Source organism: Tiliqua scincoides, chromosome 3 (assembly GCF_035046505.1).
Source record: "Tiliqua scincoides isolate rTilSci1 chromosome 3, rTilSci1.hap2, whole genome shotgun sequence".
Taxonomy (NCBI): domain Eukaryota; kingdom Metazoa; phylum Chordata; class Lepidosauria; order Squamata; family Scincidae; genus Tiliqua; species Tiliqua scincoides.
The window spans coordinates 193,957,162-193,978,528 of record NC_089823.1 but is presented as its reverse complement, the minus strand read 5'-3'; the positions used below and the strand labels follow the sequence as shown (position 1 = coordinate 193,978,528).

At 39.9% G+C, this 21,367-nt stretch overlaps 1 protein-coding gene across 3 annotated transcripts in view; it reads left to right on the top strand.

Annotated features, from left to right (window-relative positions):
• DGKD (diacylglycerol kinase delta) overlaps positions 1–21,367 on the top strand; it is a 90,868-nt gene that overhangs the window by 24,281 nt on the left and 45,220 nt on the right. Inside the window, exon 1 of one of the 3 annotated variants that reach the window (XM_066619922.1) lies at positions 7,495–7,536. The exons of the other annotated variants lie outside the window; for them this stretch is intronic. The gene's annotated coding sequence lies outside the window, so the exon portion shown is untranslated. Of the gene's footprint in view, positions 1–7,494; positions 7,537–21,367 lie in introns of those variants that run through there. 3 annotated transcript variants of the gene reach the window in all.

Below are 21,367 nucleotides of genomic sequence, written 5' to 3'. Positions count from 1 at the left end.
TTGATTTAAGGAATGCATTCGTGAGTCCTGTTGGTTTACTTTTGAGATGTCACATCCATAGGACTGCATTCATTCATTCATTCATTCATTCATTCATTCATTCAGGTTTATACCCCAATTTTCCCCTCTCCTTAGCTGCCTTTTCTACCCAAGGCAGCTTACAAAAATAGAATAAATTCTGGCATTAAACAGATAAAAATCACAAAACATACAATAAATACCAAATAAAATCAGCAATGCACATAGTCTGCTGTCAAAAGTCTTAAAAGTTATAAGAGAATGAAAGATTTAAAAAGCAGTAACAGCGTAAACAAGATGTAAAAGTTCCCAATACATAAAACAATCAAAGCAGAAATTAAAAATCAGCAGCACAACCTAAAAGTATACTCATTTAAAACTAGCCATAATAGCATATAAAATCCATTAAACAACATATAAAATCTATTAAAAACCAATAAAAGAGACATGTCTTCAAGCCTTGCTGCAAAGGTTTTTAAGGAGTAAACTGATCTCGCATCAAAAGGGGGGGAATTCTATAGTTTCACTATAGAGAAGGCCCTGCCTCTTGGCATGTTCCCTTTTGATCTCTTTCAAGATGACACATATAGATGAGTGTCCTCTGATGACTGTAGGGCTGGAATTTATGAAAGAAGGTTGTCCTGAGCTACAATTGACTTTACTGGTCAAAACCAGCACCTTTAAATGTGCTTGGAAACAAACTGGCAGCTAGTGTAGCCTCCATGGTAGTGACCTGACAACCACTGGGGCTGCCACTTACTACACTGATTTGATGATCTGATTTTCTCTGCTTTGTGAATGTTTTGGTTGAAAAGTGGTATGTAAATATTCATAATACAAGTTTGTCCCCTTATCCATGGGGGTTCCTTTCTGGAGCCCTCCATGGATAACTGAAACCGCAGATATGGGCAGACACAGAGCTCCTCTCGCCTCCAGGCAGGTGCACATGCTGGGGGGAGGCCTGGATCCAATCCACAGATAAGTGAATCTGCAGATATGGAACCTGCAGATATGGGTATCCCCTGTAATTATATTGCAGTTTCAGAACAGTCTTCAAGGCAGCCATGCATAAAGTATGTTACAGTAATCTATTCTTGATGTCACCAAGGCATGGATCATTGTGGTCAGGTCTGCTTAGCTCAGGTACAGCCTCAGCTGGCTCAGCAAGCTGGGCAGCTGCCAACTGGCAATCCAGGAGCAGCTGCAAATCTAGGAGAATCCCCAAAGCTGTGATACTGCAGAGGAGCGCAACCTCATTCAGAACAGGTTGATAGTCTGCATCATGAATTTCTGGACCAGGGGAACCTCTGCTTTGTCCAGGTTTAATTTTAACTTGTTTGCCCTTATCCAGATCACAGTTGCCTCCAAGCAGAGCTCCAAGACCTCAGTAGCCTCCCTAATATCAGATGGAAAACTAGGTGTCATCCAGATGCTAGTGACACCCAGTTCCAAATCCCTGGATTGTCTCTTCCAATTGTTTCACGTAAATGTGAAATAGTGTGGGGAGCAAGATGGACGTGGTCAGGTATCATAACTAGCATCCCTCAGCAACATGTTCTTAGATCTGTCAGCCCAGAAGAAGCTAAACCACCACAAAACGGTGCCTCTAAGCCATTGATCCAGAAGGACACCATGGTCAGTGGTGTCAAAAGCTGCTGAGAAATCCAGCAAGACCAACAGGGACACATTCCCCTTGTCTAGTCATGAGCTTAAGTCATCCATCAGGGTGACCAAAGCTTTTTTCATCCAGTACCCTCTGGAGCTGAGATACTACCAAACATTCAATTATCTTATCCAAAAACAAGGGGTAGAGACTGACCAGAAATTATTCAGTACGGTGGAATCCAGAGAGGACTTTTTAACTTTACATGATGCTGTAAGTTTTCTCTGTCAGCAAAGTGTACTCATTTTTTATTTTTTTTTTTGAAAAAAAAAGTTGAGGTCCATCCATGCTTTCTGCTCATGGCATGCTATAATTTGGATTGTGTTCACTTATCTTTTATGAATATTTTGGTATAAATGATCCTGCCTCAGTGCAAAAACTGAACTAGATGATGATTTTAAAGTCCTTTCTAGTGTTAATTTTGGAATTGGTTAAGCAACTCTCATTGGGCTCATCTCATTACTGCCAGGTAGGTAATCATTACATCAGTACAGCATCGGTACAGTACTGATCGAGGATCAGACTATCCATTATGGGGTACAAGCCATGATGTGTATGCGCAACCTCCTGATTTTAGAAATGGGTTATGTCAGAATGCCAGATGCAAGGGAGGGCACCAGGATGAGGTCTCTTTTTATCTGGTGTGCTCCCTGGGGCATTTGGTGGGCCGCCGTGAGATACAGGAAGCTGGACTAGATGGGCCTATGGCCTGATCCAGTGGGACTGTTCTTATGTTCTTATGTTCTTATGACTACTGGTTTCAAAGATTAATCGTCTGAAAATCTCATCCATCTAGAAGAGTGGACAGAGGGACTAAACACAGGTGCATAATGCACCCAACCAGGCAATGAGAGGAAGATTACTCTCTAGCTTCTGAGTGTTCTGAGCTTCTGCACCAGGATGAGGTCTCTTTTTATCTGGTGTGCTCCCTGGGGCATTTGGTGGGCCGCCGTGAGATACAGGAAGCTGGACTAGATGGGCCTATGGCCTGATCCAGTGGGACTGTTCTTATGTTCTTATGTTCTTATGACTACTGGTTTCAAAGATTAATCGTCTGAAAATCTCATCCATCTAGAAGAGTGGACAGAGGGACTAAACACAGGTGCATAATGCACCCAACCAGGCAATGAGAGGAAGATTACTCTCTAGCTTCTGAGTGTTGCTTTACTGACTCAAGTTTGATAAATTCCACCCTACGAAAAGAGCCTGTCACCCAGTCCCTTGAATGCCTGTTATTTGGCTGTCCATAAGAAATTGGCATGGTCTGTATGGAGGTGGTGGAGAGCTACCTAGAATGATGCTTTGTAGATACTGATACGGCTTACATTTTGTGCTGTTAGCTTCTTTGCCACCAAAGATCTTGAGTATCTGCTTGACTAAATGCTCTGGCATGCTTTTGCTGCCCCTACATGGTATGGTGCATAGAACTCAGTCTTGCCATGAAAACAGGGCACTGATGGTGCAGGAAGTTAGACAGTATGGCCTAAATACTGGGAGCATTGATTGGCAAGAGACATATCCTAGTGTCTTATAGGTGTTGGGAATTGTATGCTGTCTCAGTGGACCTATCTGATTCCTTGGTGAGATGTTGTTAATGTTGCTTGTGAGGACATTTCAGGGTTGTTGGGATAAAGAGGCAATCTTAATTATATTCTTGGATTGATGAAGGAATAGGTTGCTATTATTATTATTATTATTATTATTATTAACAGTATTTATATACTGCTTTTCAACAAAAAGTTCCCAAAGCGTTTTACAAAAAAAATCAAATAACTCATGGTTCCCTGTCCCAAAAGGGCTCACAATCTAAAAAGATGCAACACCAGCAGACAGCCACTAGAAAAGACACTGCTGGGGGGAGGTGGGCCAGTTACTCTCCCCCTGCTAATAAAAGAGCAGCATCCACTTGAAAAAGTGCCTCTTACCAGTTAGCTTACTGACTAACTGATCCAGAGCTTACTGAATTTACTTTATGAGAATGCCCATTACCCCTAAGGCAGGGGGTTGAACTAGATGACCTAATAGGCTCTGTCCAACTCTATGATTCTATAACCATACTGTAAAACAGTGTTATTCAAACTGTGAGGCGCGGCTCTTTAGGGTGGCTCCAGGAACTCAAAGTGGAGGCGCGGGATGTCCTCTCGCAGCGATACAGTCACACCACTGAGCAGAATATGAGCCCGTCTTCTGCCCATCGTCTGCGCTTTTTTTTAAATCAGAAGAAACAGGAGTTGCTCAGAGAGGGACTTCCAGAGTTGCTGCTGCCGCCCCGCCCTCGTCTCCCTCCACTCTAAGGCTACTGCCTTCTGTGTTCACTGCATGTTGTTTCCAAAGCTTGATCAGCTTGCAGTCCTTAACCCTCGCTGATCCTTGTCTGGTTGGTTCCTAGTTCCCAACCTGGGATCACTTCTCATCAAAGTGAAAACTCTCTTTTCCTTCTTCCACTCCCCCCTTTCAATCTCCAAACCTTCCCACTTTCCTCCCCCTCCCCAAATAAAACGCTTCCTATTTTACCAGTCACCAGGGGGTCTTAAAGTTGTTTCCATGCAGTTGGCAAAGGGGGAGGGGAGAGACAAGCACACACTTTACTTGGCCAGGAGCAGAAAAAGGGTACTGTTTTTAAAGTGATTTATTAATTTTGTTGTTTGACTGAAGAGGAAAGGCTGTATTTTTAAAGTGATGAATCTTTCTATTTGAAGGGAATACTTATCAGCCATTGATGCAGTGATTGCCAGCCCAATCCTATCCACACTTTCCTGGGAGTAAGCCCCATTGACTCTAATGGGACTTACTTCTGAGTAGACATGCATAGGCTTGAGCTGTGCATCTCCTATATAGGAGACAAATCAGCTTCCTAACCAAACCCTTATTAGCTCTGATGTATTTTCATGGTCTGTTTTTGTTTTCCCCACCAGCTGCTGGAAAAATTTAATTTCATTAAATTAATAAAGGGTTCAATCCTATCCAAGGAGAATGGGAGAAATGACTAGTTGGATTGGGGTCCACAGGAGTGTGTGTGTAATGTTGGCCAGACTGGTTGTTCACAAAGTTCATTTGATAAAACAATTCTATTGGTATGCTTACAAAGTTTAAAAAAAGTGAGTCTTCCTGGACCAGACAAAATCTACCTACTCCAGCATCCTGTCTCCAACAGTGATCAGCAGCTGATCATTTGTAAAGCATGTATATTGCTGTGTATTAATAATATATTTTTAAGTTCTGCATTTAATTAATGATATGATTAATATAATTAATTTTAATATATATTTAATATTATATTATAATAAATATATTATAATATCATATTTAATATATTTAATATAGTTAATATTTCTGGCCACTTCCTGTTTAATGATGTCACTTCCAGCCCTCAGGAACATGATGGGGAGTCATGGCCAACAGCCACGGGGGTCAGGGGAGCCACTGGCCAGAAATGTTTGAGTACCACTGCTGTAAAAGAATGTTCATTATTACTTATGTGATTACTTAATTCACCTCATATTTAATTCACAACATTGAATGACAAAAGTAGAGATGTAGGTTGACATTTAGGAAGAGTTTCTTCTAGAGTTTATTAAATTTTGAAATTGTATGACAAAATTACAAATTTTTTTTTAAGAACATAAGAACAGCCCCACTGGATCAGGCCATAGGCCCATCTAGTCCAGCTTCCTGTATCTCACAGCGGCCCACCAAATGCCCCAGGGAGCACACCAGATAACAAGAGACCTCATCCTGGTGCCCTCCCTTGCATCTGGCATTCTGACATAACCCATTTCTAAAATCAGGAGGTTGCGCATACACATCATGGCTTGTACCCCGTAATGGATTTTTCCTCCAGAAACTTGTCCAATCCCCTTTTAAAGGCGTCCTGGTTACATATTACCCTTACTGTTATCTTCATTGTGCATGATAAAAAAGATTAAACTCTGCCCAAATGAGTTCACAGTCTAAATTTACACAGCAAAATCTGTGTGTATGACCATTTCCATCCTTACACTTTGGCTTCTTGTTCATTCCTAGACCCTGCACAACCTGTTTGCCTTTAAAGCCTTCTATGGCATAACCCCCATATTTCTGTGCTTTCACATTGTGATTTGTCTTTGCGGGTAACCTTCATTGATCCAGCTTTGCAACCCTCAGCCATTTGAAGGTTTTGTGTCCCCCCTGCTAGTTACTTTTGCTGAATCAGTGTCTGAAACTTCCTCCCAGAACACCTTTGTGATGCCGCCTCTCTTTTTCTTCATATCTCTCCTAAAAGCCCACCATTTCCACGAATCCATTGGCACAGTTCCTTAGTCCTCACCCCTGCAGAAACTAAGTCTAAGAGTATGCAGTTGAGCTAAATATGTATTCTTTCTCTGTTTACCCTTGCTTCCGTCTTCCTCCCTTCCTTCTACTGGACCCCCTTCTGTTGAATTTCAGTTTGAAAGCCCCTCAGTTCAGTGGTGTATACATTATTATGATTATTATTATTTATTGCATGGTCGCAGTAAGGATACCAAAGGATAAACATAAGCAAAAGTAGTTATGCATACTTAGGTTTCATTTCAGTTGCCAGTAAGAAGAAAATCCCATTTGCAAGAGGAAGAAACAGATAACCACAGTATTATGTTATTATACACCCCAAACCTCAATTCCCCACTCTTTAGTCTCTTCCTGTGCTGGAAAATGTGACGACATTTCTAAATTTGTCTCAGAGTTCTTGCTCATGTACTTTCAACTTCACAAAACATTTGCTTATGCATCAGCACAGAAGAATGAACTAAGTATCACTTTTATTAATTTCACTACAAACAAGTAAGCAGAAAGAGTCCAATTGTCAGACAATCAGGAATTAAGGCAAAGACTTTGTGAAAGAAGCAGCTCTTTTGCTGGGAATTGGAGGAGATAGCCCCACTTAGGGGTTTTGGGAAGGTATTGGGCAGCAAGGGAGCATGGGCAGAGTTGTAAAGATAGCAAGAGATCTTTGGGCAGCTAAATACCTTTTCCGAGGAGCAAAAATACACTTGCTATACATAGGGGATGAACCAGATGGGCAATTATTTTCAGTCCCAAATCCCCCTGTCTAACTTTTACTCCACACCCTCTGGAATATGTTTCCTTCCCCCCTCCCCTGCCCATCCAGCAAAATATTCTTGTCTGGAATCCAGTTTAGTCACTGTTTCGGGTGACCTTTTATGAAGATTTCAACATCAATTCCCTATTTGTTTTCTCTGACACTATGCAGGAGAAAGCTGCCAGATGTAAATTGAGACAGGCGGTAAGTGAGTGGGCAGAACTGTTTGCTTGATCCTCTTGTACTAGGGCTACTGTGAAAGCTCTTTGGAGCTAGCGGGTGGATGGTATGTAGCCGAGCTGCCAATAATCATACTCTTTGCTGTATAGAAAGCCTCTAAGATTAAAGTATGAGTTGTTGAGGAGGTGGAGTTCAGATGCTTGGAGTCTTCATAAGCCCTCTTGAGTTAGGAAGTACCTCTTAGCTCTACCGCAGACCGGAAGCAGCATGTTTTCACAGTCAGTGCCTGTGCCTGTCTCCTGAGTTTGCTGCCAGGAGGAGCAAATCTGCCCCGGCTCTTCTTTAAGCAGACAGCTAATCCACTTGTGAGGAGTCTAACAGAATTCCCAGAAATAGGTCGACGGAAGGAGTAATCCTATTAATGTCAAATTCCTGGGAACTTGTTTGCTCTAAGGAAGAGGAAACCAAAGTGGGGTCAGGAGAGTAACATCTAGCATGAGGTGGCAACATTAAAACAAGAAAACAGAAGCTGGATCAGTATATGGTACCAGGCATTAGTGAAGACTGCGTCTGTTCTCTTTATGCTTGAGTCCAGCAGGAATCCAGATACTTCAGAGTAAGTTGATTGGGCTCTTTCTCTCTGTAGTGAAATTAACAAAAGTAACAGTTCACTCTTTTGTGCTGATGCATAAACAAATGTTTTGTAGAGCTACAAATACGTGAGAAAGGACTTTGCTGTCTGAATTAGAAATACTGTTACTTTTTCCAGTACAGTAAGAGTTTGGAAAGTGGGGATTTCTGATTTGGGGTCAGTCATAACATGGTTATCCATTTCTTCTTTCTTATGGATGTGATCAAGTGAAAGCGTTTTTGTAGATTCAGTTATATGACAGTGGATCTAAATTTTGGACATTCATAAGAGAGTGAGCTTCCTCATTTGTGGATGGAATGAAAAGCAAAAGAAAAGTATATTATATGCACTTTTTAGAATGTCTCCTGCTCTCGAATTTTTCCTTCCTACTTTATTCATACAAGTTTCCCAATACCTTAACTCTTGGAAACCAAATGTCTGCCGCAATCGTATGCTATTAAAAGTGGATGTGTCTCCCAATATCTACCCTATGACCCAGTAGTGAAGCTAAACTTTAAACATGGGGGGGGGATTCAATTTCCCAGCCCCCACCTATGGATCAGAAGTTAATGCTCCACATTTCAGGCTGTTCCAGACTGTGAATCTTTTGGAAGGACTCTGATTTAGTAGCAGTGTGTTTGTAATGCATTGCTTGCACAAGAGAAATTGGGATCAGAGGATGCTTTTTCAGTCTGAGGTTTTAAGCCCTCAGAACATGTGATGTGTTTTAACCAATACACTTTGGTTTCTTGTAAACTGATTTCAAGAAGCCACATTAAATTTTAGAACTATGTCTGCAAAATATACTCAGCTCACTGGGTGTCCTGCCTTTCTCATTGGCATGTCACAAACTGTATTTTACAAGGGTTAAGTTACTTTGGAGACCAAAGTAGGCTCAGGTCATCTTCCAGGTCTCAAATTCTAAACATAGTGTGATGTTTTTATGAGAGTGTTGAATGAGGCACCGAGGAAGGGGTGAAAGTGGGAAATAGGAACTATCCACATAGAAGAAGGATGAATATGCTTCCATCCTGCACAAATGGCAAAACAACATGCAACTGACCAAAACTGGTTTTGCTCGTGGATAGAATGGGCTGTTGGTCTTGACAGTAGCTGCTGCTGAAAGGGACCTGCTAGTAGTCAGCTAGTCCATTCCTAAACCCCATACCAGCAACCTTTCATACCTTTGGTGAAGAGTAAATTGCTCAGTACGTTGGCCCTTAGGGGACCCATTATAGCCAAGAAAGATTCCTATGCCATTTAAAGACTTATTTCAGCATTGGCTTTTGTGAACTATGGTCCTTTTCATCAGATATACGAGATGAAATCCTCAGCAGGTGTAAAGGTGTGTGTGTGTGTGTGTGATACACACATGATTACAAAAGAAAACATTTTTTGAAAACAGTTGAGTGAATTAGCTAAAGGATTTCTGCCATGCAGGCCCTTAAGCAGTGTGAAGAGGCAGAGTATAAATTATTTAAATTAATAAATAAAACAAGTCTGATCTGTAATAAACTTAAGATAAGCACAGTGACAATTTGTGATACCACCCACATAACAATGTTAAGCCAGTTTGTAATGTGATAAGAACCTTGAGTTGTGATGCAAAGCCATGTATGTACCTGTCTGCTAAGGATTTCACTTCATGTATCTGACAAAGTGTACATTGACTCCTATAGAACTCTGTCCGTTAACTAAGGTCATTAGGAGAGGCCCCTTTTGCATGGCCCATTACCATCTGAAGTACACAGGAAAGAACGTACTCTGTGGTAATGCCCAGGATATGGAAATCCATGCCCTGGAAGATCTGTTTAGTCCCTTTTTTGTTGGTCTTCAGTTCACCTTTTTGTTTTGGGCAAACATTTGACCTGACTTTAACTTGACTTTTTATTCCCCTCAGCGCATGCTTTTGTTTATTGCTGCTGTTTCTTAGTGTGAGTTGGGTATTGTTTTTTTTTCCTTCTGTATTGTTGTTAAACTCATATGAACTGTCTTGAAAGCTCTTGCATTCAAAGAGGCAAAGTAGACTAGGAATCCTGAATGAATGAGTATGCACATATACATTAACTACATAGTAGTCACCATGTATTCAAAATCAGAAAAGATATAAAATATGAATATCTTTTTATTCAATTTGAAAAATAGTTTGCCCTGTCTTCATTCATATTTGTAGGATGAGCTGGAACCACAAAAAAAATTGCTTCGAGGGCTGGATTTGATGTGCACACTGCCATTTCGCTATCGATATAGGTATAGCTATAACAAAATCTTATTTTCTGTCAAAAAGTAAGAGGGCTAGATATACTGTGCTTGAACTACTGGTATATCACAACATTATTTTCTTACACTGCTTTCAGTAGGTGCTTTAGGGCCCAATCCTGTCCAACTTTCCAGTACCAGTGCAGCTGCAATGCAACCCTGAGATAAGAAAATGAATGTTCCCGTACCTTGAGGAGGCTGCTGTGACTGCCTCCCCATCACATGATGCAGTACACACCCTATTGGCACAGCTTCACCAGCACTGGAAGATTGGATAGGATTGGATCCTTAGCTCCTTGTGAAATGGATGTTGTTTCGCAATGTTGTTTTATTCTTTGCATTGTTGGCCTGGGTTGACAGTGTAACTTAGAGGCAGGGCTTTGGCAAACAGGTCTTCTGGCTTCACACTTCCCAAATAAAACAAAATAAAATAACACATAAAGCAGTTACCTGGTTTATGTGTGCTGTATAATGCATATTGCATACAATATATGCATATGTAATGCACACTTTTTGCAAGTGACTTTTGTACCACAGAAATTCTTGTAACCATTTCCAATGTGAGAAGATGGCTAATACTTCGGGCAAAATGAGTTCAATTCAACTAGCCCAATATATGAGAGTATACTGTACTATATTTTAAAGTCTTTTTCCGTTACCCTTTTTCCTTGTATGTTCATCTATGGTTCTCCAAGATATGCTTGTTATCATTTCTGTACTATCGAAAGGAGATTTCTATACAGTTAACTACTACTGTACTAGGAACTCAAAATGAGCTAGACTAGTGTTTCCCAAACTGTGGGTCTAGATCTACCAGTGGGTTGTGAGCCGATTTTTGGAGAGTTGTGAAAAGTTTTTGAAACATTAAAGAAATCAAACTTTGCAAGCACCTATGCCCCGTTTGTCGAAGAAAATTGTTAGCTGGAATGCTAATCTGTGGTATGAGGTCATTTTCATACACCCAAATTAAAATGTCACATTTTCTGATTTTCTCTAGTAATTGGTGTGCCTTAGGTAATGTGTGAACCCAGTTTCAGCCTTTTGTCTGACCTGAAAGTCCCTAACTGCACATCTTGCTCTTCAGTTCAGCCTTCAGGGTACCCCTCGAATGACTGTAAAGTTTAGGTCAGGTGTGCCAAACTTGTTTCATACCGCGGACCGAATAGCATTCATGTGGACCGGAGATGCTGAGGGCCAGTGGTGATGTCATTAGGCAAGAAGTGATGTCATTAAGTAGGTTATAACCAGAAATATGCACTTTTTTCTCACTTAGGAACACATTAGCTGCAAATGACAGAAGAGAACATATGCAAATCTTTTTTTAAAATTTTTTTAATTTTTCCAAAAACAAAAATAACAAACACGCATAACATAACACATAATCCAATACATAAAAACAATATTAGAGGCTGCAAGATATTATACATCACTATAACTAATAAATCATTACATATTTCCTAATCTAGTTCCTCTTCTACTAGCCTCTTAATATCATTTATCAATTATCATATCATATCATATATAATATATCATATATATAATACATTCATCTAAATACGCTGTATTATACTTCCACAACTTTATTTTCAACCAAGCATAAAATAATTTTCATTACTCAATCTATATCGGTTTCACTGTTGATCCAAGCTCTCTAAAAATCTGTCAATTTCCGCCACATTCATTATTTTCTCTACTAATTCCTCTTTCATTGGGATCTTCGTGTCTTGCCAATATTTAGCATATAAAATCCTCACAACAATTAATATCATAATCCAATATCTAACATACTAAATTCTAACAACTTTTAATATCCTAATAATTACATATATCATTTCTCTATAACATCCAAAATTAATATATCCTCATGACTAAATACATAAACATATACGTAAACATCCAAAACAATATCACCAAAAATTAATTCTAATTCATTATAATTATCCTCTAAAATTCTAACATCTATTAATATCAAGCTAATTAAAATTTTTATACATATTACATATCACCTATAAAGCTTATACAGCTTCTCATTGACATCTAATAAGTTTTAATTTCTAACATACAAAATTAACACATTACTGTCTTTTTACCTATTCCCTTGTCTCCAGTCTAAATATCCACAGGTCTGCCAAATCTCTTCTCTAGACTTTAACTTTCCATCTTTTTTTTCTAATAAACTTCACATGAATTCCTCTTAACAGATCACAGTTTAATGTACTCACTCTTCTTGCTAAATCAACATCTTGATGAGTCATCTCCTTCACTTGATCATTCCAATCTATGTCGGTTGGTTGAAGTATTTCTTCTTCCTTCACTTGATCAATCCGATCTGCATCAATTAGTCGAAATATTTCTTCTCCTTTCTGGTCTGGTGACTTTTGAGTCTTTTAGCTATCTCCATTAACATTGTCTCTTCCAATTGTTTGTTTTGTCCTGTCTCCAGTGTTTTGGATTTATTTCCTGTCTTCTATTTATTTCCTGTCTTCCATTTCTTTGTTCTTTTGTTGATCCTCTCCTTTTTGTTGAGTATTAGACTCATTTGTCTGTTGAATTAAGATTTCCAGGCTAATATGGATTTGTAAATATCGATTTACTTGTTGCTTTTCCGTTTCCAGTACTTTTTCCATAATCCTTTGTTTTTTCTTATGTGATTCAGATATAACATCTTTAAGTTGCACACTAAGATCATTTAGTTGTGTAGTTAACGCACCCAAACTAGCTTGAACCCGCAGATGTTAATTTGTATGTTGCTGTCCCATCGCCACTAATTTCTCTATATTATCTTGTTTTTTCTGCTTCCATTCTTTCCCTTTCGGTTCCTCTTGTGTTAGTTTTCCCAAGCTGGACTCTAGGGCAGGAGAGCTCCTAACTTTCGCTCCTTTTCCTGTCATCCTTTTTCTTTCTTCTTGTATCTTCTTTCTTCTTACCTCACTTGTCAAGTCCTGTTCTTGTCCTTGTAGTGTCTTTTTTAGTCCACTAGATGTCCCTGATGTTCTTATTTCTGTTGTCTATATCTTATTTCTGTTATTTATATTTGTTTCTATGTCAACTGCATTCCTTTCCAGGAGATAATCAAAGGAATGTAAACAATCAACCACTTTTGCAAAACAAAACAAAAATGCAGGTCTCTAGCGGCTCTCTACAGGCACTCCACAAGCTCTCCACAGGAAAACGAAACTGAACACTCCACAACAATAATTTTATTCCAAGACAGTTAATTTGTAATCCAACAAATTTTAGATTTATAAAGTTAGAGTTATGCACTCATATTTCCATAACAAGCTCGGCAGATCTCCTCCAAAGCTTCTTCTCACATCAACAAACAAATAAGCAGAGAAAGCCTCCCCTCTTCTCCCAGGAGGGGGAAAGCTTGCCCCTCCTTCTCCTTCTCTGGGAAGAAATAGTGTGCTTTCCAAGAGTTTTCCAGGAGCTCAGAAAAACGCGACTACTCAGCCACCTCAGGCTCCACCCCTCCTGATTTGAGAATGTATGCAAATCTTGATTGTATTTCAAGATATTATTATTATTATTATATTATTATTATTATTATTATTTATTAACAGTATTTATATACCACTTTTCAACTAAAAGTTCACAAAGTGGTTTACAGAGAAAAATCAAATATCTAAATGGCTCCCTGTCCCAAAAGGGCTCACAATCTAAAAAGATACCAAGGAATACCAGCAGACAGCCACTAGAACAGACAGTGCTGGGGTGAGGAGATATGGGATATGGGAGAGCCAGACTTTCATGCCGTCCTTTCCGCAGTGCCACCTCAGCACTGCTCAGCAGCTGAGAGTTTGAGGGCCAGATAAAAAACTTCAGCAGGCCATATCTGGCCTCCGGGCCTTATGTTTGACACCCCTGGTTTAGGGGAACTGTCCATTTCTAGAGAGAGAGTAGCAGATGTCTACACATACTATACTATACTATACTATACTATACTATACTATACTATACTATATGTAAAGTCTCTGGCAGTCTTGGGCATGCAGGACCCTGGTTATTATTATTTATTATTAATTCATGAAATATTTTCCCCCTTAAAGTTCTCTTCTTTTTATCTAGTAGGTCACAATAGATTTTCATTTTTAAAAGTGGATTTTATTTAGATTTTCATTTTTAAAAATGGGTCCCAGTGCTAAAAAGTTTGAGAAGCACTGAGTTAGATACATTTAAGAGGGAGTAAAACTGGGGAAGTAGTTACAGATAACGGAGTAAAGAAATGGAAATAGGGAAGAAGGTTGAGATTGTTTGTTCCTGTTTTATAGAAAACAGTTTTATGGGTAGATTGGCCTTTTATTCTTGCCTTTTATTTTGGTTGGTTGGTAATTAGGTTCAGCATAATCTGTTTTAATCTGTTTCAGATTTGCAAAATGTGATGTTTCAGTCGTTTGCTTTACAAAATGGATGAGAGAAAATTTATTTCATAAGTCAAAAATAAAATTTTGAAATCAAACTGACATTGGATGGGGCTGTTACAATTGACATCTCTCTTACTCCTGAAATTGATATTAGCAAGTTGCAAGTCTCAATAAAACAAGAGTAAATCACTTTGGATTATATGCATTGTTTTAAATATGAGTTATAGGCGTCTCACTCAAAAGAAGAATTGCTCTTGACCTATTAAAAAATGTAATTCCAATATAAACTGCCATGTATGTGTTCCTTCTTTTTAATATCAGTTCCCGAGTTAAACCTTAAGAACTACTTCATACCAGTCACCTTCTCAGTTCACATAGTTGATAAAGACGGTTATTGGCAAAAAAAAATTAAGCTGTAATCTTATACATACTTACCTGGGAGTAAGTCCCATTGAACTCAGTGGGGCTTTTGAATAGACATGCATAGGATTGTGCTTTTAAGTCTTTTAATAACACTATAACACATTTAGGTCTCAGCCAAGCTTTCAGAGATAGAGCTGAAGATAGGTGAGTCTAGGCTTCTCTTTGCTGGTAGTAATAGTTGTTAGCACTAGTTATTAGCATAGTTATTAGCTTATTATATAGCATAGTTATATAGCATATATATAATTATAGTTATATAGCAACCATATATAGTTATATAGCAACCAAACCTTGTTTGGGATCTTCTTCGCTGTCCTGCTGAAGCAGGCCTTTGGAACTACAACAGAAGGCATCTATCTCTGGACCAGATCAGATGGAAAGCTCTTCAACCTCTCCAGACTGAGAGCAAAGTCCAAAGTCCAGCTGAAATGTCTGCGTGACTTCCTCTTTGCCGACGATGCAGCTATCACTACCCACTCTGCCAAAGATCTCCAGCAGCTCATGGATCGTTTTAGCAAGGCCTGCCAAGATTTTGGACTGATGATCAGCCTGAAGAAAACACAGGTCATGGTTCAGGATGTGGACTCACCTCCCTGCATTACAATCTCTGTGCATGAACTGGAGGTTGTCCATGACTTTGTGTACCTTGGCTCAATGATCTCTGACACTCTTTCTCTCGATACCGAACTAAACAAACGCATCGGTAAAGCAGCTACCATGTTTTCCAGACTCACAAAGAGAGTCTGGTCCAACAAGAAGCTGACGGAACATACCAAGATCCAGGTCTACAGAGCTTGCGTCCTGAGTACACTTCTGTACTGCAGCGAGTCATGGACTCTTCACTCACAACAGGAGAGGAAACTGAATGCTTTCCACATGCGCTGCCTCTGACGTATTCTCGGCATCACCTGGCAGGACAAAGTTCCAAACAACACAGTCCTGGAACGTGCTGGAATCCCTAGCATGTATTTACTACTGAAACAGAGACGCCTGCGTTGGCTCGGTCATGTCGTGAGAATGGATGATGGCCGGATCCCAAAGGATCTTCTCTATGGAGAACTCGTGCAAGGAAAGCGCCCTACAGGTAGACCACAGCTGCGATACAAGGACATCTGCAAGAGGGATCTGAAGGCCTTAGGAGTGGACCTCAACAAGTGGGAAACCCTGGCCTCTGAGCGGCCCGCTTGGAGGCAGGCTGTGCAACATGGCCTTTCCCAGTTTGAAGAGACACTTTGCCAACAGTCTGAGGCAAAGAAGGAAGGCCCATAGCTAGGGAGACAGACCAGGGACAGACTGCACTTGCTCCCAGTGTGAAAGGGATTGTCACTCCCGAATCGGCCTTTTCAGCCACACTAGACGCTGTGCCAGAACCACCTTTCAGAGCGCGATATCATAGTCTTTCGAGACTGAAGGTTGCCAACTACTATAGCAACCATATTTTTACAGGTTTTTACAGGTAGATTGTGCTGGCTGCAGATGTTAGAAGTAATATAGCACAATAATCGAATTAGGTTGGCCAAAGTTTGGAGTTGAGATTGAGCAGCAAGTTGAGGAAAAAGTATAGCTGATGAAGTGTGATGAATATGCAATATGTGGTGAATTTCTGAGCTCTTAAAGAATGCAAACTGATTTGAATCTATTATTCGGTTTTGAGTTGCAAAATGCAAACTATGGTTTTAGTGCTTAAAAATCAGATTTTATTCTTGCAGGATTGAGTTTTACACCGTGAAGTTCCTTGGGGGTATATGTGTGGAATGCTTTGTTCCTTTTTCTTAGTGACTTTACAGATATTAGATTTGCTGATGCTAGATATTTGCTATTCTAATTTGTTTCTGAACAAACTTCCAGATGGATAAAGGAATTTGACCCTGGGCAGGGAGATTACTTCTTTCCCATAAAAGTAATACCATGTCAGCCTGACCAGTTGAAACACAGAAATGATAAAGACTCAGAGGCAGCAAGATGGAATATAATCTTTATCTGTGGACAAGTTTTGACTTATATTGACAGAGGAAGCAACCAGAAAGTTATTTCACTTGTTCCTAGAATGTCTGTTAATCCAACTTTGTAGATATGCATGGTTGTTTCTTAGCTTTCATCCTCTCTACTTATCTATCAGCAGATGATGGTTTTTCAGTCTTAGAAGTTGTATTGTCGAGCCCTCGTTATGTGCTATTTAAACATTAATTTTCTGATCTACCATATTTTCAGATCAAACCAGTTTTGGAGATTTTTGTAGGGCTTCAAATAAAAACCAGAAAACATGGACACTAGTTCACAGCGCTGCCACAAAAGATGTGTTTATAGCTATCATGGACACTTGTTAGATAACTAATGTGACCTTGCTGGTGATGAGTATCATAATCCTGTACCGCTTATTTCATTTTTAAAAAGTCTATTGAAAGACATGTGCCCACCTGCTTATCTGAATGAGCAAGGCTATCTGCATCCTCACAGACATATACTACCATGTTCACTCTCTTGCATTTTAACATTTCTTTCATTTGAAACAAAATGAACTAGCTCTCCCCTTCTGTACCCTCTATTCCCCATTTGTACTGTAATACAGTGTTCCATTTGAAATGGTGGTCTATGTTTGAACATTTGTCAGTGGAAGTCAAGGGAAAAGTAACCCAAATGCTAAGATAGGTTGAAATTTCTTGCAAAGAAACCTCATAATTGGTGAGAGTTCAGTTTCCTAATAATACTTGGAATTCTGTTCTTAGAATGATTTCATTCATTCCACTTAAGGCACTCTTAATAATCTCAGCTGCACTGTGAAAAAACAGAAATGCAATTTTAAATGTGTTTATACTGACTTTTTTAGTCGGTTGATGGTCATTCCTGTTGACTTATAATTCAATCCTCCTGCCCTGTTTGTCATTCATGAGTGTTCTTTTGGAAGGCAATTTTGAGTCCTCCACTCACCATTTTTTCCCCATAGAGTTGTACACATTCCTAAATTCCTTTTTTAATCTCCCCTTCTTCTATGGAAAGTGTCCCCCTGGTTACTTTAACAAGCATATTTTACAAATTTGAAAACGGTACCACTGCATTTTTGTCTTCCTAATGCTGAATTCTGCAACAAAAGTTCTGGTTCTTGAGGCTCTTAAGGCGGGGGGGGGGAATGGGAAAAATTCCACTTCAGTAAAAGAAAAGGGAGCACATGCCGGCCTTTCCCAAAGATATACTGTATATTTAAGAATTTTTTATCTTCCCCTTCTGCCTCCACAGCAGTCAACAGGGCATCTCGCAACAATACAAATTATTGTTTCAATTTTTATCCTGCTGTATCTAATGGCTGACAGTATTTTTTCTACATGTTAGTAGACCTGTTTCCCAAGAGGCTCAGAGAGAGAAAAAAATTTGTTTGGGGGATTAAAAAGAGGCCAAATGACATTATCAACATGAAGCAAAAATTTTCAGAAGAGAGATCTCCTCAGGTGTGATGGAGCCTCTGAAGCTCTTCCCATGGAGGGAGGCAGATGTTGAGTCCTAGCTCCTGGATTGCTATGAATAGATAATCTTTTTTCTCAAGGCCACCCCCCCCCCCCACTAAATGAAATGTATATAAGTAGTAAAGGGCAAAGGGACATCTCATTTCCTTCCCAAGGCCACAATTGTGAACCTGGAAGTCTACTGATTAGTTGGCCTTGTCCTCCTCCCACCTCCCTCCATATCACCAAGCACTTGCTGCTGTTGCTGCTGCTGCTGAAAAGCCTTGTGTGCTCATCAGCCCTGAAGCATATAGTTCTATTTTAATTTAAATAGTCAATTTCACCTCTCCAGTGTCTTGTCAAGAATGCTTGCTTCCTATAGCAGGTGAAACTAACAACAGTGCTGGCATAGTATGAAAGGCAATTGCTTTGAGCTGCTGAGGACAGAGCAAGTGCAGAAAGGCACCGTTTTGTAGAATTGAGTTAGAGTTGGATGCAGATATTATGGGCCAGACAATTGGAAGTCTTTTCCTGCATTAGCTGGTGGGCAGTGTGGTGACATCATTCTGGAAGCACATACTCTTGTATGTGACTACTATTAATGTGATGGACTAAACTAAAATGAGAGAAGATTCGCAAGTGATAATTTAAAGTGCTTCAAAGTGTAAGTGTGATTTCAATAGTAGTAACTGATTCCTAAGCCCTGCTCAGATCAATAGGATTTCTGTGCAGGATTACTTTATGTTATTAAAATAAATAGCTCTCCTGTACTTCTGGCTGATTTTTAAATAGTTGACAGTCTCTTGGGAAGCTCAAGGTTGACATGATGCACATAGGTCTGTGTTCAGGCAGGATGTGAGTAAAGAGGAAACAGCTATAGTTATCAGTCTCTATCACACTTCAGAATTGGCTTTCAAAGCTGCATCAGGATCACTATATTTAGCAGATACAGTTACACCACCTCTGTCTCTTGGTATGTGTCTGCATATTCCAAGCTAATATAAAAACCAGCCAGTGTGTCCTTAAGTTATTTTTCTGTCTCTTGTGATGTCTGCCACATCAACTCTGACAAAGGCCATTTCACTGTGTGCTTGACCACAACCACCTTCATTCTTGAGAGTTTTCAGGGCAACAGGAAAATGCTGGGAAAGACCTGAAAAAAGCAATGGGTAAGAATTCCTTTTGATACAAACGAAGTGAGGGAATACTTTTTTCTCACAGGGGATATAATTAGAGGGAAAAGAAGATTGCTTCAATAGTTGCAAATACACGGAGATTGAAACATAGGGCTTCACTTAATGTTTGGAATGAAGTGGTTTTAATGGCTGGACACCCAGCACTGTATACTCATGCTTGCAGCTGCTCTTTGGTGAAGGCTATCCAGCCTGTATGACTATATCAGTATTCTGTCTGCTGAAAGCTAATAGTGCTTTATCTTTGTACTTGAGTTTACTGTCATAGGTTCAGAGACTGCTCTTGGGTGTAATCTCCTCAGGGTTCCCTACCAGTAAAATGAGTAAACATTTACTAGAATTTCTTCTTACTTAATTTTGTGTATGTTTGTGTGTGCATATGTGTAATTTGGCCTTCCATTTTGTTCTCTTCCTTGAATTATCTGTTCTGCATGCGAGCTATTCATTCTCAGCTGTCATTGTGTTGTGATCTGTGGGAAACCTGTTAGTAAGTGTGAATTTTATTGAATGGTATCACCCCAAGCCTGTCAGAAACTGCTTGACTGCTTGACATCAGGTGCTAGTTTAACCAATTTCTATTTTTCCAGTTCAATAACCTCAGTTTTCAGCGTGTTTTAGCTGTCATATCTATATATCTGGTCTGCAACATGCATTGTATAGGAATTGTCGCCATACATGCGCATATGAGGTATTTTCTTTCCCATTTCTTTGCATTATTGCACTGTGTTCCTTCATATGGCTTCCCTTACCTTGCTTACATTAACAGCTCTGCAAGAAACTGTTCCTGATTTTAACACAGTTTCAGAAAAAGCTATTTTTTTTAAATAGTCACACTGCTCAGTCCTAACTCCCCATTTGGTGCCAACGCAGCACCTGCTGTATTTGTTCACTTGCCGTAGGGTAAGATTTGTTCCCTTGCCCTAAGTTAAGTTTGTCCCACACTGCTGGATCTACCTGGAGACCACATGGACCTGAGTCAGGGGATTGAGGCTGGGAAGGTGGTTAGAATTTGGTTGATGCTACTGCCACTGAACCACTCCTTCCGGATTCTGATCTACTCTCCTCCCCCCACATACTTATAGAGATCTGTTTTAAATGGAAGTATAATGAGCACTTCTCTACTTAGACAAATAGCAAGCCTTTTACATTGTCTCCAGGATGGCTGAGAATGCTTGTGAGGTGTGGGGGTCTGAACAAAAGGCACAGATTGGCTAGGAATGCTTATGGAATGGGGATGGGTGGGGACTGAATGAAAGGCAACTTCTGGCCAACCATTCTGAAGCCAGTGATGCTTCCTTTGGTCATATCGGGCAACACATGCTCCAAAACATTGGATTTGTAGACTGTGTTGTAAATGGACTTTAGCTTAGAACTGTATGTTCAGGACTTTGATTTTCCAGTTTTCTCACAAACCAAACCTGGGATCCAAAAACTAGGAAGAAAAAAGTAAACAGACTATATAAAGCAGCAGTATAGCATTTGACATTTCCATATTAGGAAGAAAAGGTTTTATTTAATTTTTTTTTAAGGAATTGAAATAAACCTCTGAGCAAAGCATAAGTGTTGTCACCTATGGAGCCTGGAGAAAGTACACAAGATTTCTTTCATAGGCTTCCTAGGATATTTTTCTGTCATTTTGGTAGTTAAGAGATTCAGCTGTTTATCTAAACAACTCCTTGTTTGTTATCCTGACCCATTATAAGAGAACAAAAGGTCACTTGGTGGCATTACAGCTGGGTAAATTTAGAACAAATGAAAGGAAATACTACTTCACCTAGTGGATATGCATCTGCAGATCCTCATTAATGACAATTGCCATATGCCCTCTTAAAAAAACAAAAAAGTTCTCAATCTGAACTGGAAGAGGCAGTGTAGTATAGCAGTTAGAGCACGAGTGCCCAAGCCCCGGCCAATAGGCCATTTGCGGCCCTTGGGACCCCCAATCCGGATCGCTGGGAGCCCCCAGTCTCCAGTGAGCCTCTGGCCCACTGGGGACTTGCTGGAGCCCATGCTGGCCCACAACTGCCCAACGTGAACTGCGGGCTGAGGTTGCACAAGCTCTTTTATAGGCCTTGAGCTGCCATGAGACCAGAAGGTCTCACAATAGCTCAAGGCCAGTAAAAGGCCTTGTGCAAAGTGA